This window comes from Cyprinodon tularosa, unplaced genomic scaffold (genome assembly GCF_016077235.1).
Source record: "Cyprinodon tularosa strain WSP-4 unplaced genomic scaffold, ASM1607723v1 ctg156, whole genome shotgun sequence".
Lineage (NCBI taxonomy): Eukaryota > Metazoa > Chordata > Actinopteri > Cyprinodontiformes > Cyprinodontidae > Cyprinodon > Cyprinodon tularosa.
The window spans coordinates 1,080,309-1,104,272 of NW_024038395.1; the positions used below are offsets into that span (position 1 = coordinate 1,080,309).

General features: G+C 40.1%; 1 pseudogene; it reads left to right on the plus strand.

Moving 5' to 3' along the window:
* Window positions 1-8,042: 8,042 nt before the first annotated feature.
* LOC119780161 lies at window positions 8,043-14,033 on the plus strand (annotated as a pseudogene).
* Window positions 14,034-23,964: the final 9,931 nt, after the last annotated feature.

A 23,964-nucleotide genomic window follows, 5' to 3' on the forward strand; every position in this document is an offset into this window, starting at 1 on the left:
TTTTATTATTTCACTCCTAATTATTAAACATGATGCCAGAGTTTAGTTTAGATAGTATAACACAGAACATAACACATGTTTTGCAATAAATAACTTAAAAAAGCAACTATTCTAATGGCAACAAGGATGTCTAATCTCTGTTTATGATGCTGGTCTTTGTAATATTCACTACTTAAAGCAGCAGATCAATGTAAAGTAAAATATGAGTTTCTTTTCCTTTTGAATTGAACTGAGACAAACTGATATGGATAAAGAGATACAAATAAAAAAAATATACAGATGTACTCCAAGAGGATGTTACTACTAATTAAAACACAAGCGGCCTAATTTAATTGGTTTCAAAGGGCAAAAGGGAGCAGGTATTGGAAATGTGGCTGCATGAGCAATTACACTGATCAAACAGAAGGGAATGAGGTATACCCCACTGTGAAGCATGCAGGGTTAGAGACCAATTTGTTTTTGCCAAGACATAAATAACCTAATCTGACAGTGTTTCCAGGAGCAACATCCAGGTCATCACAGGGCCTACCCTCTGACAACAGGAGTGGCGTTAAAAATAGATTACTTTGGCTTTTTACTTGACAACTCCTGTCTGACTTTCTTCATTTTTGATTAAAAACTTGAAAAAAAAAAAATGTTATTTCCATTCTTTGGTAAATCACACACAAGATACATAGGCGACTGACCCACAGGGTTATGTACAGTATCTGTTCTCTTGAGGATCTCTTGTTTCTAAAACCCATTAGAAGTCATAGGACAATGAGATGTGTTCACCTTCTTTGAAGTTTTTGTTTGGCTGTATGTACAGCTTCTACATTTTATGACACCCCTGGTAAAACACAAAACAGGTAAGTTTATTCGATCTGTTTTATAGTAACACATTTATTTACTGGGAATTTAAGAAAGATGAAACAGTTATTTAATTTTAGGACATTTTCTTTCAGCAAAAACGACAAAATCCAGCTTTAAAATTAATCACCAACATCAAAAATATTGTCACCATTCCTTATAAACCTTATACTACCCTCTTTTGCAAACAAAGTTGTTGGGGATTTGGTAACATCCTATGTGGTGCATCTGGTATCTCCTTAATTATTCCTTTTACAGAGTCTGTGTAAATCCAGAGTGCTCTCTGATGCTGTTTTCTCAGTTCACCCCACAAATTTGGGATACATATTGAAGATGGCTAAATTTGATTTTGGAAGACTATTTCTTCAAAGATTAGGACATTTCACCCGGCCTGTTCATCAAACATTTGATTGTAGTCAAATAAACTGATAAGATATATTTTGGGAAGTTCCCTAGCAACAAAGGGGCTTAATGTTTTATTTTCTGAGATGATCTTTATTTTATATTCTAATCAACCGTCAAAGCAGAAACTGTATTATAATCAGGTCACTCGTAAGACTCATTATCAGAAGTAGATGATTCTTGAGCAGCTGATTGCTAGTTTAAGGGGTTTAAGGACAGTAGTAGAAATCGGGTCCAATCAGAGGCAGTTCCACTTAAGGAGACAAAAACAGTAGTACTTGGTTTGCCTTAGTTAGAGATTTTTTTTCTTATGCAGGACATATGAAAGATGGAGAAAAGGAAATTTGCATACGCTTGAAAAATAACTTATAACATATTTCAAGCAGATAAAGCTGCTGCAGTTTGCAGTGAATACCTGTGGGGATTTTTTAACCAATCCTTTAGCTCCATGGTCCAATAAGGCATCTTTGGTTGAAATTTAAAGCTACTTTAATGTAAAGTGTCAGATTTTAAATAATTTACACATGTGGATTTCACTCTAAAGTAATTTTGGTGTGGTAAACCTCAAGCGATTGCAAATGAAAGCAAAATGCCTCACTTATAGCTCCCAAAACAAATTGCTGAATGGTCTTAAATTTGTTCTTGGCTCGGTAGAATATCATGGTATTTAGCATACCATTACTAGCTATTGTTGATCCATTATTTTTTTTAAACTTCATTATGCAATATACTTTTGCGACAGAAGCATAAGCCATATAATTCTGTAACACGAGGAAAAGAAAATACTTATTTATTTATTCATTATTGAATTAAGACTTTATAAGACCAGCTTTCGATGCAAGAAAGCCGAAATTCAAAAGTTCTTTCACTAAATGTGATGAAATGGTAGACTCAACCAAAAGAGTTGCAACTGCATTAATAGATTAAGGTGGTAAAGTTTTACTTGGAGGCACAATATAAAAACATGCCATGATTTTCAGATTTCTGCACACATTTGTGGCGGTCAGCCACCCAAAGTTTCAACATTGATACTTCTGTTTGTTTGTTCAAAAGCCCCTCAAAGCCTTCAAATTCACCAATAATTTAGCAAAGTATAAATATATAATATGTCTATTCTTTACATTTCATATAATACAAAATATAAAAATTATAAACATTGACTGCCATTAGCACAGATTCATAAATTGAGCTGCTTGTGGCACCTGTGTGAATGTGATCAAGAATATCTGGCTACAAACTTCTTTTGCTCTAAGAAGTGGGTTCATTTTGACCTCAATGCTACATGTTGCACATGAAATGGAAAAATTATGAAATGTAAAATTGGAGACATTTTCTTTTTTTTAAATGGGAGATTAGAGGAATGAAGAATGATAGAGAAACCTCTAGGGTCACAGGAGAAGGAGGCCAGAGAAAGTGCAACAGTGGAAGAAATAAGTGAAGATGAGAAAAATGATGTCAGCAGGAGTGGTAAAGATGGGAAGATATCTGAGTCAAAGAGGGAGAAAGAAGTCAAACGGAAAGCAGAGATTCAGGGGATCCAGCCTAAACTTCTGGACCACCTCATATTTTTTCTTGGTATTAAAAAAAACCCAAATCTAATATTCAGAGATTAGATTTGGTCTTCTTTGTGAGACTTGCTGCTGCCCAGCACAACACTTGTTCCCCTCAGCTCTCCTTAGATTAATGAGACAGATCAGTCATGTCTGGTAATTACATTTTTTTTTCTCAATTGGACTCTCATATTTATCCATTTATATTTTTGAACATTAGCTTTTATTAGTTAGCCTACACCTAACAGCTATATTAGTCCCTCAGATGAGAAAATGGTGGAATAACATTTTCAATGTAATTTTATTGTTTTGCTGATTCGATTTACATATAAGAGATTTCCTAGCTATTTCAATTAAGAGGTATACTGCCACCCTGCCCAGACATAATGCCTCCCTTGCCCCCAAATTTGAATTTTTCCAGATCTTTCTCTGGTTATTAGGCTATTAAAAAATGGTGTCTTTCCTCAGCATTGTTACTATGTCCTAAGAGTAGAATGATATAACAAAAAGTTATGGTAGTTTGAGTGATAGGGTACTAACATTAGTGGTGGGGGCAAGATTCAATCATCATGCAGTAAGTCTTCTACATTATCTTCACCCCTCCTTTTAATCCCCAACATCCTGCGCATTCCTTTTTAATTTTTACTCTTCCAACTTTTTCCATTTTTTCCCCCAGTTATTTTGTCTTTTATCTTATCTTGCAATTGTTTTCTTTCTTTAAGTCTTCCCATCAGTCTGTTTTTCTGGTCTCTCCTCCTCTATCCTGAAATGGAGACTTACAGTCAAACGCCAGCCAAAAGGCAGCCCACTTCCCTGCAGCTCCCAGCAAAATCCCCTCCAACTTCCAGCCACTGGAGTGACCCTGTCCTTCTCCTTGGCGTGCATAAGTCTTCACGCTGACTCCACCCTTTCACTGAATTAAAGGGTCTGACCAGGAGATAAGGCTCTTTAGACATTAATGTTCACAAATCATGACAGAATATTTAAATACAAAAATTAATGTTTAAAAAGGAACTGTAGGGCCGAAGACCAGCCAAGGACCGGCCAAGGGTCCATCAAGGAAAGTGTGGACATTTTTAATGGCTACTACTGTAATATAATTATACCTCTTAAAAAAACCCTCTAGAACATAAGCCTTTACCAAACTGAAATATAAATTATGATTGCTTGTTTCAGATTTTCTTCAGGAGTTATTACTGGATTACAAACTGGGGTCATCCTTGACCCTCAAGAAATATTGAGGTTTTTTTTTCCTATTCCTTTATTTAACCAGGAAAAGTCCCATTGAGATTAACAATCTCTTTTTCAAGGGAGTCCTGGCCAAGACAGCTGCAAAAGATTACACTACAAATTACATTTCAGTTTACAATTACATCTATCTATAATTAGAAATTCGTAAAACAGTTTTAAAATCATTTAACTGTTTCCCTCAGCAGTTAAATGTCGAGGATTCTCTTTTTATCAAATAACAAAAACACAATACTTTTAAATTTGAAGCTTAACTTAAGCTTATCTTTTACAGCAGATATAAAGGACATTTAATGTAATTAATAATCTTTGTCTAATCATCTGTGTGGTTTATTTTCATTTCACGGTTTCCCTGGCACTAACGGTTTTTTTTTCTTGCTTCTCTTTACATTTTTTCTTTACATGCTTTTGGAGCATTTTTTATATTTCCTAGCCCGAAAGTCTATGTTCACAAATAACCATAATAAATTAACAAAACAATTTTATATTTATATATTTATATTTAGTTGTGAAATTGCAAAGTAAAGTTTGCTGTTCAGCTCTAAAAAAATCCTTTTTGTGAACATTGTTTACACAGGCTGTGAATTTAAAATAATTCTGTTTCATCCTTTCTCTGTCATGCTGCAGCTACTTCCTTTGCTCTTTTCTTGTCTTTTTGCAGTTCAGTCCTCGGCTTCATAGGAAAACTAGAAGCACCCCGTCCTATATTTCTTTTGCCTGTGCACAGGGAATATTGATTATAAGAGTAATTTTTTCCTGTTGCGAACCAAACCTTTATTGTTTCAAACACCAGCCCAGTCAAAATTAAATATATCTATATATTCACTGCTTTTAATCGTCACACAATTAGCTTTTCTTCTGCCTTATAACAATAACAGCCGTGTGACTAGCTGCAGTAACAACTCCTCTGATGACAATAGGCTCATTGATGTTTTATTCATTGCTATCGTAGAAAAATTACACTTGCAACATTGCATACAACTTTTCTAGGGACACCGTTTACCAAGAACAAGTCGTTTTAAACTGGAAATGTTTTTGTAAATCTGTCAATAGGCTCAGTTTGCTCATTCTGATTCTGCAGGTGCAATCTGCCGGGTTTTCTGAGATAGAACTCTTTTTAACTATATACAGTGTTGGGAAAGTTCTCTTTCTACGTGAACTAGTTCAAAGTTCAGTTCACACATTTTAAAATGAACTAGTTCAGTTCATAGTTCACAATTCCAAAAAATGAACTAGTTCATAGTTCATAGTTCTTTTTTTTTCTTTTCTTTTTTTTTCATATATTGCTCAATTATACCATAGCCTACTGTAGAACCACAGACAGCAATTATTTTATCAGTTGTAACACTGAAACTGTGCGTCACATTTCATCTTCATATCCAGTTTTGAATCCTTATCCAACCAGGGTTTACATTAGCATTGAGGGGACAGCATTTCCCCATTGTTGCTTTAATGCTTTGTTGCTGTCCATTCACTTCACACTAGTAGCAGCTGCAGCTTTCACCCCTACAGTATATTCTCAAAAACATCAGGAAAAATGTGCTGCTTGAATGGTCTTTTTTATGAGGAATTATTAAAAGAAAAATAGGAAAGTAGTCTTTAAGGTGCAAATGTTTTTTTTTTATTTTAATAATTTTTTCCATTTGAAATTCCATTTCAATACATACTAAAAAGGAATCCTGAAATCCTGGAAAATTATACCAGGCAGGTTTAACAAACAAGTTACATGGATAGTAAAACCCTCAAGAACAGGGGTCTTCTATGTTTTCCAGACCAAGGACCCCCAAACTGATGGCGAGATGGAGCGGGGACCCCCTAACTATATATATTGTATGAAATTGTGTCCTATAGTCACTCTATTACAGATGGAGTAATGTAAAGAAATGAATTTCTCCCTGGGATTATTAAAGTTTTTCTGATTCTGATTCCTGGTTGTTGTGAAGGAAACGGTGCCCAGCTTGAAAGAGCTCCTGTGTGTCGCTGAATGTGAGCATTGATGACTGAAAGACATCTTCTGCCTCCATTTTTCTGTTTACTACAGTGTGTTGATTTCATGTTAATGAGTATTTAAAGACATTTCAATTAGTGGGGGAAAAAATGCAGGGGGCAGTGGCACGGGAAGGGGGGTGCTGCGGGGGCTGCAGCCTCCCTCGTCATAGCATCAGCCCCCCATGGTGGGGGGCTGTGGAGTAACATAATATTGTACTTAAAAACATGAAATTATGTATTTATTTTTTAAAAGACTGTGTTTGATATGGGATTAAAATGATGGGCTGTGTATAAGATATAAACTAATGATTCATTATTTAAATGTTTCATAAAAAACTAGGCTACTCCCCCAGAAGCTTCCACCACCTCACATTCGTTTAGGCATGGCTAGCAATAGGCAGCAGAAACATATTTCTGACTATTTCGAGGTAAGAAATGGTTTTAATTCCCCTATAGTGCCGCATTTAGCGTTATTTATGTGCCTATTCGTCTTAGTCCTGTGGCTGAAGAAGTCTGCGCTAGAATAAGGCTGCATATCACTAAATATTATGTCTGTATTAAGCTATTTAGTGATAAAATATGAAATTAGTAAAACATTTTTTTGTGTGTGTGTGTTTTTTGTTTCAGATATGAAATCATTCCCCATATCCATAGTAGAATGGACTTTCAAGACGTTCAATGCTCAGTTTAGGCTAGATTTAGGCCATGTTTTACTCAAGTATTCCTGATCCTGTTGATTGCGAGCTGTTGTTTGTTTTGAATGATTAAAAGAGAAGAAATAAAGTTTAAAATGTTCATGCTTTGTTCCGATGCATTTTAAATGGCAGTTTTTGGCGACAAATGTAGGCCTACAATATTATGTTAAAAACGTCAGCCACAGCCCTCAACATAATGACGTCATGTGTTTTCCAACCCAGCCATCAGCCCCCCTCGCTTGAAACAGCTTCCAGCGCGCCTGGCAGGGGGGGAATATAAAAATATCAACTAACCATGCAGACCCTCATGCAGTACCTCCGTAGACCCCCTAGGGGTCGCGGATCCCCTGTTGAAGACCTCCGCTCAAGAAGATTTTACTAACACAAACTGAGGGACCAGGCTGAGGTAGGAATTTAAGGTTACTGAAGTGCGGATTTTTTTACTGAAAGCCGGCGGGCAAACTTGTTGCCATCATCCTCACCGACCACCTGGTCATAAACCTGTTTTAAGTGATCATACTGCTGCTTTGTCGCCTCCACGTTCGCCTCCATGCTGCATTTTGTTTTGATGACGCACGCAGTCTGTAGGCTACGACGCTGGTAGCTGCTGTTGCCAGATTGGGTGTTTTTCCCGCTACATATTAAGGCCTGTTTACGGTGTGATTTAGCCGGGGTTTCGCCTGGAGGACTCTATAGAAATCTGGCAACCTATTGAACGGAGCTGAACTGAGAGAGCGTGCCGTTCACAGACGCCAGAATGAACGAGTTCACAATAACGTTCATCAGGCAATAATGCAGTACGTTCAGTTCACGTTCGCCCAAAATATGAACGAGTTCATGAACTTTCGTTCAATGAACGCGTTCAGGCACAACACTGACTATATATATATAGTGACCACCAGGAAAGTCTGGTTGACTGCCAAGAACAGAGTGGTGACAGCTGGAGAGACAGTGGACAGCCCGGAGAGACGGCATCGGGGCAGTAAGGGTTAGCAGCCCAAACCTGCATCTTTCTCTCTACTAGGAGGAAGAACCCACCCTAAGCTACAGATCGACCTATGGAAAAATACCCCCAGGGATCCCCGAGAGGGGGGGAGGATGAGGATCCCACTCGGACGGATCAAAGAATGACGAAACCAGGCAATGGAAATACGACGATGACTACAGAATGCTTTTGTGGCAAAGTGTGCAAAAACCCACGTGGTCTGAAGATCCACCAGACCAAGATGAGATGTGTGCAGACATAGCAAGTGTCACAGCACGCAGGGATCCCCCCTGGTGAGACGCAGGAGGAGCTAGGCCTGGAGCCAAACCATAGTGCCCAGAACCTCCAAGTGGTACAAGCCCCAAACCCACACAGACCACCAGAACATCGTCGGGTTAGATGGCCCAGAGCTGATAGGGAGTATGAGTGGCGCCAGTTTGATGAGGACACCGACTCCATCTTAGAAGCAACAGCCAAGGGGGAAGTCAATTGGCGTCTCCAGACCATGACCACCATCATCATCAGCATGGGAGCTGAGAGATTTGGCCTGGAGGAGAAGAAAGCAGGGAGATTGCCCTACACCATGAGCAATCGAGCACAGAGGATCCACCAGCTCAGGAAGGAACTGAGGGTCCTGAGGCGGCAGTTTAAGCAGGCAAGAGAGGAGGAGAGGGGACCGCTCTCAGAGCTGCACAACATACTTCGAAAGAAGCTCCTGACTTTGAGGAGGGCTGAGTGGCATAGGAGAAGAAGGAAGGAAAGAGCCAGGAAGCGCACTGCCTTTCTAGCAAACCCGTTTGGGTTTAAGAAGCAGCTGCTGGGGCAGGAACGCAGTGGTCAACTTACCTGTTTCAAAGCAGAGGTCGACCATCACCTGGGTGCAACCTATGGAGATGCATCCAGGGAGCAAGACCTGGGAGACTGCCAGTCCCTGATTGACCCACCAGCACCAACAGTGGACTTCGATGGGAGGGAGCCCAGCTGGAAGGAAATCCAGGAGGTAGTCAAAAAGGCAAGATCAAGCTCAGCCCCCGGAACTAGTGGAGTACCTTACAAGGTGTACAAGAACTGCCCAAAGTTACTCTACAGGCTCTGGAGGATTTTGAAGGTAATCTGGAGGAGGGGAAAGGTTGCCGAGCAGTGGCGATTTGCAGAAGGTGTATGGATTCCGAAGGAGGAAGGGTCTACAAACATCGATCAGGTTAGAACCATCTTCCTGCTCAGTGTTGAAGGGAAATTATTCTTCAGCACTGTGGCAAGGCGTCTAACTGACTACCTCCTCAGGAACCCCTACATCGACACCTCGGTCCAGAAGGGAGGGATCCCAAAGATACCAGGGTGTCTGGAGCACAATGGCTGATCAGGGAAGCCAGAGAGAGCAAGGGAGACTTAGTCATGCTGTGGCTGGACTTTGCGAACGCATATGGATCCATACCTCATAAGCTCGTCGAGCGGACACTGTGCCGCCACCATGTCCCAGCTAAGTTCAGAGACCTCATTCTGGACTATTATAACAGGTTCAGTCTGAGGGTTGCAGCAGGATCCATAACATTGGACTGGCACAAGCTGGAGAAGGGATCACCAGATGTACCATTTCAGTGATCCTCTTCGCACTTGCTATGAACATGCTGGCGAAGTCCCTCGAGGTTCAGTGCAGAGGGCCCCTAACCAAGTCCTGTGTCAGGCAGCCGCCCATCAGGGCCTTCATGGATGACCTGACCGTGACAACATCAAATGTCCCAGGGAGCAGGTGGATCTTGAAGGGGCTGGAAGAACTGACCACCTGGGCCCGCATGACCTTTAAGCCCGCTAAATCAAGATCCCTTGTGCTAAAGAGAGGAAAAGTCACCAACAAGTTCATCTTTACACTTGGCGGCACCCAGATACCATCCATCATCGATAAGCCGGTGAAGAGTCTGGGGAAAGTTTTCAACTGCAGCCTGAGAGACACAGCAGCCATCAACGCGACCAATCAAGATCTGGAGGCTTGGCTAGCTACGGTGGACAAATCAGGTCTACCTGGCAAGTTCAAGGCCTGGGTGTACCAACATGGCATCCTTCCAAGGATTCTCTGGCCCCTCCTTGTGTATGAGGTCCCAATCTCCACAGTTGAGGGCTTTGAAAGGAGAGTCAGCAGGTTCCTGTGGAAGTGGCTGGGTGTACCGCGGAGCCTGAGCAGCATCGCCCTATACGGAAAGAACAACATGCTGAAGCTCCCCTTCAGCAGCCTGAATGAGGAATTCAAGGTGAGCCGAACTAGGGAGGAGCTGCAATACAGAGAGTCATGTGACCCAAAAGTCTCTCAGGCTGGTATCGAGGTCCGGACGGGGCGGAAGTGGAGGGCGGCAGAGGCTGTGGAAGTGGCGGAGTCACGGCTGCGGCACAGGACTCTGGTGGGGACAGTGGCTTGGGGAAGAGCAGGCCTTGGTAGCAGCACAACACCTTGCTGCGGGAAGGCAAAGGAGAAGAGGAGGAGAATGCTGCTCCAGGAAGAAGTGCGGGCAGCAGTGGAAGGCTGTATATGACGTATTGCCAAGCCCGTCTAACCTGTTCTGTTGGGGGAAGGTGGAGTCACCAGCGTGTGCCCTGTGCCAGAAGAGAGGGACCCTGGAGCACATCTTGAGCTGCTGTTCGAGGAGCCTGAGTGAGGGGCGCTATCGCTGGCGTCATGACCAGGTCTTGAAGGCCATAGCGAACACCATCTGCAGTGGAATAGCCCACTGCAAGCGCCTCCGCCCAGCGAAGAAGACTATCTCCTTCATCAGAGCTGGAGAAGGACCACCAGCTGTTGCCAGGGTCTCTTCCTCTGGCCTGCTCACAATGGCACAGGATTGGGAGCTGATGGCAGACTTGGGGAAACAACTGAAGTTCCCAGAAAATGTGGCCATAACATCACTAAGGCCAGACGTGGTGCTGACCTCAGCAACATCGAAGCAGGTTGTGCTTCTGGAGCTCACGGTCCTTTGGGAAGACCGCATCGAGGAGGCCGACGAGAGAGAGAGGGCTAAGTACAGCGATCTGGTGGAGCAGTGTCGGCACAATGGGTGGCGAGCAAGGTGCGAGCCCATTGAGGGCACAAACAAAAGGTCAAAGTCAGTTCATGGTATATTGTATATCAGCCAAATAATTTTTTTTTTTGCTAAAGGTGACAGATGATCAATATCCTCTCTGGGTGTTAAAACAAATCATAAATAAAAATACAAAAAAAGAGAGATCAAAGACAAGGGCTGTGAACAGAAAAAGGAAAATGAAACCGTCAGCTAAAGCTAACAAAACAGCTGGAAGGATACAGACATAATGCATAAAAGAAGTCCACAAATAAACCAACTTTAAACTAAACGTTTTGCTGATTACCTAATAAAAGCAAGTTAATAAAAATGAGTCTGTGCAGATTTCATGTTAAAAGGTAGGTGATTCTGGAGTCTAAGACCTGCTACAATACGTGTAGATTAGTCTAGAACACTGAGCTTTAAAATACACATTTCATTGAGAAGCTGAAGAGAAGCCAACATTGGGATAATGTGCAAATTTTTTTTCATGCCAGTCAGTAAACAAGCTGCAGCGTTTTGTACCAACTAGAGACGGTGGAGGTCTGGTCCAAGCCAAGGTACAGGGAGTTGCTGTAGGCAACCTAGCAGGTAAAAATTCAGGTCATTGATAAGGCATGGCTCAACCTTACCAAGTTTTCTGACATAAAAAAAATAAATAAACTGCAACACTGCTTTCATCTGTCTCCACAGTTTAAGGGAAACATCAAGAAAGACACAAAATTTTTTTTTTTTTTTGTTTTGTTTTTTTTTTTTAGCTGGTCTGAAACTACTACCTGTGGATAGAAGAGTTAAATGTTCCCCATAGCAAGTTATTTTAGAAAATGTCATGCTCCTAACTTTTTGGAAAGGATTCGGTAATTAACTTTTCCTCTGCTCCGGTGTGGAGCATTCTGCCTAGTCTAGTCACGGTGTGGTCTAATTTAGCCCAAATTAATCCCAGCCTACCTGTACTGGATCCCATGAAGGCCATGAGAATAACAAGGCCAGAAGAGTTCAGCTATAGATTGGAACTAGTCAAGCGTTCTCCGACCATCACCACCATTTACTCAGGGCCTAGCAACTGTGACAAACAAAGCAGGCAAAGAATAGATGCTGAACTCAAGACTGTTTTTGTGCTAAAGTCATTTCTGAGGAGCTTCATCAGCAGCACCATCATCGCAGATATCAGCATTGTAGTCCACAAACTGCATTTGGACATATATATTTTTGTTTTTGTCATTGTTTTTCATAATTTTTTATTATTTGCTGTGTTGTGCTGACATACATATTGTACACCCATATGAGGTGCAGTACATCTGCTACAGTCTCTTCAGGTGTGAAACTTCTATTAGACTCTCCCAGACACACTGCTTTTGAAGTGCCAATCAATGTATGAATAAAAAGCATCGCATACACAATAAGAAACATTCTACAAATTTGTCTCTGAATGATTTGAAATATAATTATCTACATTTTATGACCACAATCCTGCAACAAACGTTTGCTTATCCCCTGACACTGAAAGGATGCAGAGATGATTCAATGCCTGTTGTGTCCCAGGAACCATGCTGAGAATGACACATTTTGCAGCATGAACCTCTTACCTAAAAGGTCACCAGAAACCGTCCTTGGATGGATTTTACTTTTTAGTTTCAGAATCGTTTGATGTCCTTACATATTTCTCAACATTATTTATTTCTCCACTTAAACTGAAGTCATGGTCAGTTTCTTTAAAGTTTCTGAAAAACAAAATTTAATGTCATTCATTGTAGATGTCCTAAAATTTTCTTCTAGCTTATGCTTTTAAAAAGGCTCTTGTGTCAGCTCCAGAAGCAGTAAAATACTTTGACCAGCTAAAGTTTTTAACTACTTTGTAGCTTTAGGGATATAGGCACATTACCTCATTAATCAGAAATCCTTATTCCACCCTTCTTGGTGCAGTATCAACAGACACACATTCACCTGCTTTAGAGGTTTAGAAAGAAGTGAGAAATAGATGGACATCCAAACTGTCCATATTTTTACTTTTCCTCTAGGCAAAATGAGGGAACGGCTGGGGTATTCGTCTCAGTTTACAGAGCCAATCTGATATATGGTCCAGCTTGAAATGAAAAATGAAAGAATAAAAGTGAAAATGCCGAAAGGCACAATGAAGCTACAGTAAAGCCACACTAAAATATACTGTAGGAGCCATCAAACTGCAAAATTCACATTTACCTAGGATTCCTTATATTTACAGCATATCATGCCTGAAGATCTTTGAATGTGTTTATAAAAAAAATTGGATTCCATGTTAAAGTCGCATTGAAACCAGCTATTATATCTCTACCATTCCAAACATTGACATAAGTATCTGACTCTAAGTATGATAAAACAGAATGCTTTATTACTGTAGTTGCCTTTAATTCCATCCAATAAATAAAAGAAAAGAAACTGCCTTAAAATGTCAGCAACAACAAAATAGTAAATTTTAAATAAACTGCAGTCGATTGGAGCATAGATTACAATTTATTGTTTTCCCCCCATTTTCTTGGTTAGACCTTTAAATGTTATTTGAATGTTATGGAATGGCTCAACACAAATTAATTCATTACTATCAAGTGGAGGCAAAACAATAGAATATAAGTTTCAATAGAATATATACAGTACTCCTGATTCTGTTTGTGTCGATTCAATTCAGTTTATTTATATAGGACCAATTCGCAAAACATGTCACCTCAAGGCACTTCAGAGACAGTTCAACCAGATCATGAAGTCAGATTGGTTCAACGTTTTATATTTAAGTAAAACCAGCTGATTGCATCAACTCATTGCAATCCCTCACACCAAGCATGCTTGTAGCGACAGTGGAGAGGAAAAAATCACTTTTAACATGAAGAAACCTCCAGCAGAACCAGGCTCAATGCGAGCGGCCATCTGCAGAGGGCAACTGGGGTTCAAGGAGACAGAAGCAGAGATACAAAAGGCTACTGTCAACCCGGTCCACAGGCAGCACAGTCCACAAAAAAGACACAGCCAGGCACGAAAGCACCATGCCAGTTCCCATGTCAGTGGACTTAAGAGAGCACATACAGTTAGTCATGATAAAAGAAACGTGACTACACTGAAAAACAGAACAAGCCCCACCCACACCACTGGTAAACTCAACTATTCCTTCCCTTGCTAACCTCATAAATACTATCCTGTAATCCTTATCTTTTACTCCTTAGGCAATGAAGACTCTTCAATCAAAACCCCCAGAGTCATTCCTAGACAAAACTTCCGTAACAAGCTTCTGCCACCATAGCTTCTTGGTCAATATAAACTTTGCCATCTTTTTCACTACCTCATGGGAGTCTTCAGAAAACTGAAATTCCTAAAGACTATGATAAATATTCCAGAACCTCAGCCCTAAAAAACTAACGAGTTTTAGTCCCCAGGTTTAGATCAGAGCATATTCATGTTTTTGAATGGTCCAGTCAAAGTAATGGCCTAAATAGAACTTTATAATTTGAAAAGAACTTAAAGCCTATTAAATACCTTTGCAGGGCACTCTATGTTGGAACGTCTCTGCTGAGCTCATCGGGCCAAATTTATAACTATATCAAACAGGTCTAATTGATCACAACCTTGATTTAGCTGTTTGATGTTGTTGTTTTTTTTATTAGCTTTAGTTAGGAACCCTATGTTCCTTTTTGCATGTTGTCTTGACAACTCCAGTTAAATTTAGACCTGCTGCCTTGACTTATACTATACCGCTGCTCACTAGAGTTTGGAAAAAAACACATTAAATATAAAGTGAAAGAGTATAATTGTAATTTATTGTCTCTTAAAGAAACTTGCATTAGGAATCCAAAGACACTACATCAATTTTACAGCTTGATTGGGTCTTCTTAAATGAATAATGAGGTAGATTCGCATTATTATTTCCATTTTCAGAAGAGCCTAAATATTGCGTAGGTAATTTACAAACAGTGTGTACATGAGTTATATATAAAAAGCATGCTGTTATTCTTTAACCATATAGCGGTTTGTGAATCAAATAACCCATTAGCTCATCAACCACAGACAACAGAAGGCTTTTACATGTAAAAACAGCTAAATTTACTGTGTTTGTCTTGATGGATGTATTGCAGAAAGGACAAAGTGGGATTTATTTCCTTGTGTGTCCCTGCATAGATGCATATGAGGCGTTCATGGGAAGATCTTTCACCAGGGGTGCAAATCACAGCTACGATTACTTGCCTCACAGATAAAAAGGGACTTGTTATACCTCTTGAACTTGGTCACATTTTATCATGAAAAAAAAACATGTACTTTGTGAAATTTATTTCATTAGAATTACATAGAAAAATGCATAGAAGTATGTGTTTATGAAATGGAATGCTACATGCTTTAATCATAAAAAATCTGAATGGTGTGTCGTTCATTCGCATTTGAAACACACTGTAGAGCGTACATTGGTAGCATTTAAAGCAGAAAGAGCTCAAGACAAGGATTTAAGTTTTAGGCTTTTTTTGCAAATAACTTAGGCTAAGTGATATTTGTCAGACATTATAAATGAGCATCAAGGTTCAAATCTCGAAATTAATCATTAATAAGGTCTGGACTTTGACTTGGCCAGTCTGACCCTTGTTCCAGAGGTCCTTCTGACCCTGCTAGCCTTTGACAGGTTTGTTCCAAGGGTGTCTTACATCTAGTTCAACCTATCTTCCTATTACTGTAACTGTGATTAGTATCCCTATTCCTTTGGAATAAAAGCAACCCCACACACTGCAAAAAGTTAACAACAACTTGTAAAAAAAAAAATGTCTTAAAAAAGGTGTATTTACCCTTAATTTGAGTACCGGTAGGTTAAAAAGATGATCTGCCAATGGAATGAGTATTTTTACCCTTAAAATAAGATATTATGTTATTTTACACTTAAAATAATAGACTGCAACAGTTGTTTTCTATGTTAAATGTAAAATTATTCCATTTGCAAAGTCTCTCACTTACTTGCTCAATTAAAAAAAAAATCTACTTATCTTAAGCAAAAGAAGAAGTTAAATTTTTTATAGTGGTGCACAACGATGCCACCACTATTATCAAATTAATTCAATTCATTGAGTTTCAGACACACGTTGTAACTGGCTTGCAGGCCATAAGGTTCAGTTTTGTTTCTTATCTAACCAGAGCTCCTTTCTCACATGTGTGCAGTGTCCCCTATTGTTACCAACAAACTGCAAACAGTATAACACAGAAAGATGTCCTGTCTAAAGATTGCTCTCCCTGATCTGTGGATCTCTGCAGCTCCTCCAAAGCGTAGGGATCTTAGTTTTGTCTTAAATCAAAGTTAACTGTCAGTTTTAACACATTTGAAACCATGATAAATATTCTTTCAGAAACAATTGAAGATGTCTAATAATGTACATCTAATAAACTGATTTCTAACTGAAGCAAATTTGAATTAACTGCAGCCAGATAGACTGGCAAAAACTGTGAAGAGAGAGCCTTGGAGCTCTACCAGGCAACAGGTAGTACACACTATGAGACTTAGACCCTGGATAAGGCTTGGACCCTGAATGAGGCTTGGAACATGTTTTTAGGTCTGGTAATTTGGCAGATTGGGCAGAGGTCTTGAAAATCAAATCTGAGGTCTGGAAACTCATCTGATTCAAACTAGAGGTCTGGATATTTCATTGGCTTTAGGCGGAAGTCTAGAAGGTGACAGGGTTGGACTGAGGCCAGTGTAACTTAGAACCAGGGAACCTGGAACAATGGTGGAGACAAACAGACTTTGATCCAAGGTTTCATTGGATGATTGGAACCTTGATGGACCCTGGGTGCTTGGAGACTTGGTGGAACCATGAAATATGATGCTGGGGTTGATGGAGGATCTCTACTGACTGTTGACAGACTCCAGCCACATCAGGTCTAGCATTGTACTGCTTTAGGATGAACCCAGGGCCAACCGTACCAGCATATGGTCTCACAAGTGGTCTGAGGATCTCATCACGGTACCCAGTGACAGTCATGGTGCATCTGATGAGCACATGGAGAGCTGTGCTGCCTTCCACATAAACGCCAATAATTTCCATCTGTTGTCTATTCCATTTGCACAACAGCATGTGAAATTATTCCTTCCTAAGTGGACAGTTGGATTTGACAGAAGTTTGATTAATTGAAGTGATGCTGTCTTTTATGTCTCCTTTATTTTCTTACGCAGTGAATAATTAGAAAGGAAATAGGAAACACAGCAATAAAGGCTCTGGGACGGTTTATAGAGGTACTGGGTAAGTTATGAGAGGTGATTCTAAGAGAGAGATTTGTTTAAATGGAGCCTTGTCGGAAGTTCAACTGAAGAAACTGATTGCTCTCTTACATCTACCTGCGACACAGCCAATCAACCTTGAACCACACCGCAACGAAAGCCTATCGGCATCCAAAGTTCATCTTAAAAGGCCTCCGATACTAACTTGTCTGCTCCTGTGCACGGGTGGTGGATGGGCTGTGTGACTTTATTCAGATGACAATGTTTCAACCCAACTCCAGCCCCTCCTTCACCATCGTAGCTAAAGCTTCATCAGTGTCATTCTTCCCGGACTCCTACTGAGTTCCCTGTTTCATCTTAACGGTCCGGCAGATGAGCCTGGTTCTGCCAGTGGTTTCTACCCAACAGGGAGTTTTACCTCTCCACTGTCGCTTCATGCTTGCTCATCATGGACAGGTTCTCTTAACCTGTGTTATCCAACTGGACTTCCATCTTCCAGGTCCCTGAGTGAAGCTCTAGTATCAGCTCAAGCAGTCCACTGGATCTCCCCATAAAGCTCAGCAGACCGTCTCACTAACCAGCAGTCTACAGACTGACCAACTTCATCTCCACTCCACCACCAGTTTCAGGTCTGGGAGGAAACAGCCCTATTCTTTGCCCCTGTTCATGCATATCTATCAAAATTAATTAATTTCCTGCCGAGGTCTGAGTGTCAAAGACAAAGTAATTGTATCAATCAATTTCTCCTAATTGTCATTTCTCTTCGTGTGAGTTTTTCAGATTGAACTTTTTTTTGTTTTTATGTTTCATAAAAAGGAGTGATAAGCTGTGCTAACCTCCATTGTCTGCCCCTCGTTTGTTTTTTGTGAGGCTCAAAGAGGATCTCTATGTTTGTTTTGTGTCCACCCGAAGTTTGTGAAGGTTTTGGGTAGTTGTTCCCCAAATCATATGTTTTGTTACTTTTCAAACGCGTCTCTTATGCTGTCAGACCCTTGAAATTGCAGCTGAATTGCTGCATAGTCTCGGGGGTGTATTTCAGTCGGAGCTATGTGAGCCTTCGTGCAGAAAATCATGTCGGGTGTGTTTATCCTCATTGACTCTCAGTGCCATTCAATGAGCCATGATCTCAAATGACACGATTTTCTGTTAGATCAAACACAAAATTGGATTCTGTTTGTTCAAGGCTTAACAACTGTGACTTTACATCCATGGCGGGTATCATGGCACTGCCTCATCACTAAAATCACCAACAGTGTACCTTTGGTGTTGCTAGAAATGTGTCTGTCCCAACACTTTGTGTCGCATAGCTTATGTATATGTTGCACAGATCGCTGATGGAGATGGCTGAACTGCAGCAGGTAAACACCTGATCATGATTTCTCTAATTAGACCGCTGGAGATTGTCTGCCAGGTGATTCACCCACATGGTAGAACCTTGCCCTGTGTGTGTTAGTGAATGCCAGTTTATTTTCTTGTTTCTTACCTCAATGCTTGTTGTATCTCCAGGTGACTCCTCAAGTTTAGTCTGACCCCAGCTCAGATTATTTGGTCCTTTTTTCCTCTGATGGGAGCTGGCTCTGGAACCACCAACGGTTGTCGGCCACATGCTGTCTCCAACCAACACTTACCTGCCCATCCTCCTTTGCTCTCTGTTTCCAGCAGTTTTCCTCTGATTGACTCAAATAAAGAAGTATAAATAGAAATTTTGGTTATCTAAACATTACTGGAGTAATTATTATTCATTTGACTTTTTACTTTTACTCCTTAAACTTTAATCATCTGTACTTTCTACTCCTTAGATTTTGTTAGAAACTGGAGGAGACGAACTTTGTTACTCATTTTAATAACCACTTGTCATCTATGGGTGAGAAGAAAACCCACAAACTGTGCTATCCAGATAAAAAACTGTAACAGTGATTAGATGAGAAGAGTAAGCATCCTGACACCCTATCGGTTAATAAGTTATTTGTCTGACCAGGAATGTATACAGATCACATTAATGTCACAAAAGAAGGAAAATATCCTAAAGGAGACTAGTGGAATGCCTCAGCCAAGCTCACCAAGGAGGTTGTTTGCCAAGAAGACCAGACAACTTTTGTGTATCCCTGGCCAAACAGCCTATTGTGCGTTACCAGGATATTTTTCTAGGTTTTTATCAGTTACTTTGAAAAATAATTTTTCTCTAGTACTGTGTAATGAGTGTTACAAAGTCTGTTTTGGATTTACTGGTCCCTGTCCTGTCTTGTAACCTTTGGTTTAATGTTAGTGCAGCTAAGCTTGAATTTACTTTTACTTTTACCACTCAAAAGGCCTCTGATGTTTGACTTTTTGCTCCATAGGCAATTATTCATCATATCTTGAGCTTCATGAACCACATTATTGCTCACTATTGCACATATGGGTTCTTTAATGTATAACCATCGAGCATAATTGCAATAATTTGCAGTGGACATATATCCAGCTGAAATAGGCAGCCTAGTGTATTAGTGTTAATTATTTAATGTTTTATATAACACAAAAGCTTTTGTACACTGTGATATTTCCCCCCCTTCACATTACTTTTACTTCAATACTTTAAATTGTTTTTAAACTAGGTCATTTTATACTTGAGTACAAAATTTGAGCTAATACTTGAATACTTCCAAAAGCCTCTTTTAATCCTGGTATCTTTACTTCTTGAGTAATGACAATGATGTAATACTTTTGATACCTCTGACTATAACGCGACTTACCTACTGAAAATACCAGGTTTACACTCGTTTTATAGCGCTGACAATCAGCATTTGGCTTCCACTGGCAAAAAAAGCTGGGACTAACTCCTAGCTGGCAAGCTGCATGGTGTCTGTCCCCCACGGTTCCGTGTGAGGTGACACCAACATGCCATGTTAGCAATGATGTCACCAGTGTGACAAAAATCATTAAAGTTAACAATGGAGAGCACCATGTAAGGAAGCCAGGGCATAGTGTGCTTTACTATTTAAATCTATTATCTTTCCAAATCCCTCTAAACAGCTCTGTGCCATGTTTAACAAATGTAAACAGAAATGTAACAAATGTAAACAGAGATGTTTCGGCTTGTTAGATCAGACAGAGACGATTTTAATGTAGATCCCTCGCAGAGTCGTTTGATCTGGGTAGACATTCTGGGTCCCTGAGCAAGACCCTTAACCCAACACTGCTCCATGGTGCTGCACAATTGCAGCCCACTTCTTCCCAAAGGAATGAGTTAAATGCAGAGAGTGAATTTTGTTGATTTGTACTTGTGACAATGAAAAGACAATTAAATAAATTTTAATTCTAAATTTAATTCTATGCGTCAGTGAGCTGTTCCCACCGTTAATAAAAATCCATTGTTCTCAAGTTTAAACAGGTTTTTCGGCCAGTAAGAAAGGGGTATGAAAAGCTAGCCGCCAGCACAGCACAATATTAATTGATTACCCCTCCAACAATGCTGCTGCTCCCACCTACAGTAAGCCAAATTCCGCTTTAAACCATTCCCAACATTTTGGTCAGTTTAGCCTAAATGTTTCTCTCTCCCTTGTGACTCCGCCTTGATGAGCCATGACTCTCCAAGATATATAATAAACTGTCATGCCTTTCTTTTGAGTCATGTTTGTGATTCTGCATGTTGACCAGAAAATGTAATCAAACTATGCCACAGGCAACAGAATATGACAAACAGGCCTGAATCTGTAAAGCACAATAAAAAGTTGAGCATGGTAAGGCCAACACAAGTTGACAAGATTAGATTCTCTAATTAGGAGGGAGAAGCAGGGTCGATGTCCAGAGATCAGAGGCTAGAAGAATATCTGAAATACAGGGAAATCCAGGAGATAGAACAGTGGTTGAGATCAAACAGAGTGGCAGGGAAATAACTCTAGACATTTAGACCGCCCTTGCCACTCAGAGAGCAGAATATAGAGGAAGGATCACAGGTGGGATGAATGAGAGTGATTAGAATACCGGCAGGGGAGACGCAGGTGAAACTAGGAGCCAAATAAGAGCAGCACAGAGAAGCAGGTACAGACATGCAAGTAAAAAGGAGCAGGATCATTACATATTGAGGTAGCATTGCCAAGAATCAGATCATTCAGACTGTGCTTCCAAAAGGTCTCGCAAATGGTTAATGCCCCAATACTAAATTACTGATATTACTGATTCTGTCTGAATTACCTTTTTATGCAAGCAATCATATGTGGTTCAGTTATTAAAAAAATGCTGGCATGCAAGCTCTGCTCAGTAGTGCAGTGGGTTGCACTGCTGCCTTGCAGGAAGAAGGTTATGGGTTAGATTCCTGGCCCAGGGTCTTTCAGCATGCAGTTTGCATATTCTCTCTGAGCGTGCATACTCTGACTGTTAGGTTAATTGGCTTTTCAAAAAAATTTTCTTAGGTGTGTCTGATTGGTTGCTTGTCCTCTGTGTCCCTGTGTCCCCCTGTGATGGACGGGCGACCGGTCTGGGGTGTACCCTACCTGTTGCCCATTGACAGCTGGAGATAGGTACTGTACTAGCACCTCTTGTGACCCCAGTAAGGATAAGCGAGTTGGAAAATAGATGGTTGAATGCTGGCTTGGTAGGTAAATTAAACAATTTTTTATGTTTCTAGTGGTGTGGCGTGAAAAGAAAAAGCGGTTAAAGGTTGTTGTGTACAGCAGTTAACAGATATGGAAAAATAATCCAATTTTCAAATGATTGCTGTTGCAGAAGACCTCCAATGTTCTGGAGTGGCCCCAATCTCCAACCTATAGAAAACTTGTAAAAGTGGAATTTGAGTTATCGTAACTCGGCGGGAGTTATTCTCTGGGACTTCCTTAGCAGTGACAGCAACATCCGTGCCACTGTCAACCAGCTCTAACCTAACTTTGTGGTTTTTCCCAGACTGAGGACTAAGACAAGGTTAGTGACCATTACGTTTGATTGATGCACATCATAAAGCAAACCTGATGACTAATCTTTTGTCTCCATTTACAGAGGTTCCTGCCCTAATCGGTGACACTACCTGCAGCAGTTTGGTTTCAATAAACAAAGCTTTATGCACTGGTTGTCTGGTTTGAATTCTGGGTCCATCTGTTCTGATCATTACAATATTTATGCAATATACAAAGATTCTAAAATACTTCAAATTTACAAAAACATGTGTTTGTTACTGTGAGCAAATTTACCATTAGGCATCTTCAAAAAATCTGTTACATGTTTCATTAATTTGATGATACTTGTTTTGGCACCATTTTTTTGTTGTGCCTCTTAGACAAGCAATTTAATATCTCCCATTGATGAGCTCAATGCTCAGCTCTATTACTTCCAGAACTTCAGCTAGCTCCTTTGCTTCCTGTCTTTTATTACCGGACAGGCTGAATAATCCAGGTGTTTTCTGGCTGGTTACTAAGGTCAGTTACTAGGGTTATTTTGATATAAACTCATCATACATATTATGATTAATGATTATTATTATTTTTGCCTGATTAAATACTAAAAATGCCAATTGCCAAAATAGTTGGAGCTAAAAAAAAAAGGCAACATAGTAAATGATCATCAAACAGGTGGTTATCTCTTACTCCTGTTGCTATTTTCCTGTTGCTGACTCATATTTTTTCATGATAAAACTGAGTAGTTGAAAAGCACACCTAGTTTTTGCTCATAAACCACAATAAATTATATTATCTCTACTTATAATTATCTGCAAATATAAACTAAAGGTCACCAATCAGTTCTAAACCGAGTCTCTCACTCATGTCAGCTACAACCATAGTCTTGTCTTACTTTTTGTTGATTAGCTTGGTATATGTTACATTTTCAGTCCTCACATTTAGTACAACAGAATGCATGGAAGCCCTATTATTATTATTATAGGGCATGAACCAAACCTTTACCACAAGGATCAGCCAAATCCAAATACAAGAACTGAATTGATTAACTCACTGACAGTACCACAACAGAGCAGATCCTCATCAGTTGTGACCAGTTGGGACAACAAACTTCTGCTTCCTCTTCTTCTCTTTTTAAAGTCTGTTCCTTGTCTTTGCGATAACAGCAGTGAAAGGAGCTACCATAAAAACTGTTTTTGAGCGCAACATGCTCGTGCTCTCTGCGACATCTCCGGTGATAGCTTTAGCTGGGGAAAGGTGGTCCAACACGAGGACTGTCCCCGGAAATCGGGGATGTTTGGTCACCATGCTCTTGATGGTCACAATTAAATGAGAGTAATTAGTTAAGATGGGTGCTTTAAGTGTGGCCAGATAAAGGACCATGCATTGGACAAACTTTTGCACAAGGGTTTATGGAATACGTCCAAATGTGACAAACCAAGTTATTGACAGATTAAAAACAGTTGGTGATGTGTGGAGTGCCAGCTGCCATTATGCAAGACCATGGCAACACTTTTTCCAACCATCATAGGGTAACTCAAAGAAACATATGAAACACCAGTTTAGGGTGATTTGTATAGAGAAACACAGCTAAAACAAACTAGTTTTCCTGGGTTAATTAGTCAGACTGGAGTTAACGCCTGGAGATCCAGCTGTAGTTTTAAAACTAGTTTGCCTTCATGAGAGTAATAGCTGAGCTCGTTTAGTTTCCACATCTATTTGTCTGTTTTGTGGCTATGAAAGTACTGTTTGTTGAAAGAGCCAAATTTGTCTTTAGATGAGAAAAAGAGTTGCAGTCTTTCAGTTGACTGACCAGCAGTAACTTGTAACAAGTAGGGGAGGGGTTAACACTGTGTGAACTCTGGTCAGTCCAGTACTTCTTCTTGAATCTCATAAAACATGTTTTTTAAGCCATAGAGATTTAAAACTTTGGTATAATCCTGACACAGTAAGAGAAAGAACCACTTCAGGCATAAAGAAAAACCCTCGACCTTGTATATGTTTCTGTTTCTTTGTACCTGATTGGTGATAAATCTGTGACATCTGTTGTCTCTGCACCTATGTGATTCCATCCCATGAATCAGACTGTGTTTAATGTTTCTGCTTGTTATTCTGCTCTA